This window comes from Gossypium hirsutum, chromosome A06, assembly GCF_007990345.1.
Source record: "Gossypium hirsutum isolate 1008001.06 chromosome A06, Gossypium_hirsutum_v2.1, whole genome shotgun sequence".
Taxonomy (NCBI): Eukaryota; Viridiplantae; Streptophyta; class Magnoliopsida; order Malvales; family Malvaceae; genus Gossypium; species Gossypium hirsutum.
In genome coordinates this window covers 112,053,645-112,054,261 of record NC_053429.1, presented here as the reverse complement: position 1 = coordinate 112,054,261, position 617 = coordinate 112,053,645, and positions in this window count along the sequence as shown.

Sequence of the window (617 nt, the reverse complement as noted above, 5' to 3'; positions counted from 1 at the left end):
TTTTGACAGCCACACAGGAGAACTACACCACCACGGAGAAAGAATTGTTAGCTGTGGTTTTTGCATTCGATAAATTTAGGCCATATCTAATATTGTCTAAAGTTGTTGTTTATACTAACCATTCTCCTCTTCGCTACCTGTTAACTAAGACTGATGCAAAACCTCGACTCATTCGATGGATTTTGTTATTGCAGGAATTCGACCTGGAAATTCAAGATAAGAAAGGAGCAGAAAATCTCGCAGCTGATCATTTATCCAGGTTTGAAAATTCAAGTACTAAAGAGCTAGATGAAGTGGAAATAAATGATTCATTCCCTGAAGATCAATTTTTTGCTATTTCTGACTCGGAGGTACTTGGTTTGCAGACATCGTGAATTTTTTAGCCGCTAACGTTATCCCAAAAGGGTTGACACATCAGCAAAAGAAACGATTCTTTATTGATGTGAAAAACTACTTTTGGGAAGATTTTTCTCTTTTCCGTATATGTGCAGATCAAGTCATTCGGCGATGCGTTACAAGAATAGAAGCATTAAAAATCTTGGAATATTGCCACTTAGGACCAGCTGGAGGACATTACGGTGGAAACAAGACCGCACATAAAATACTTGAATCAGGTT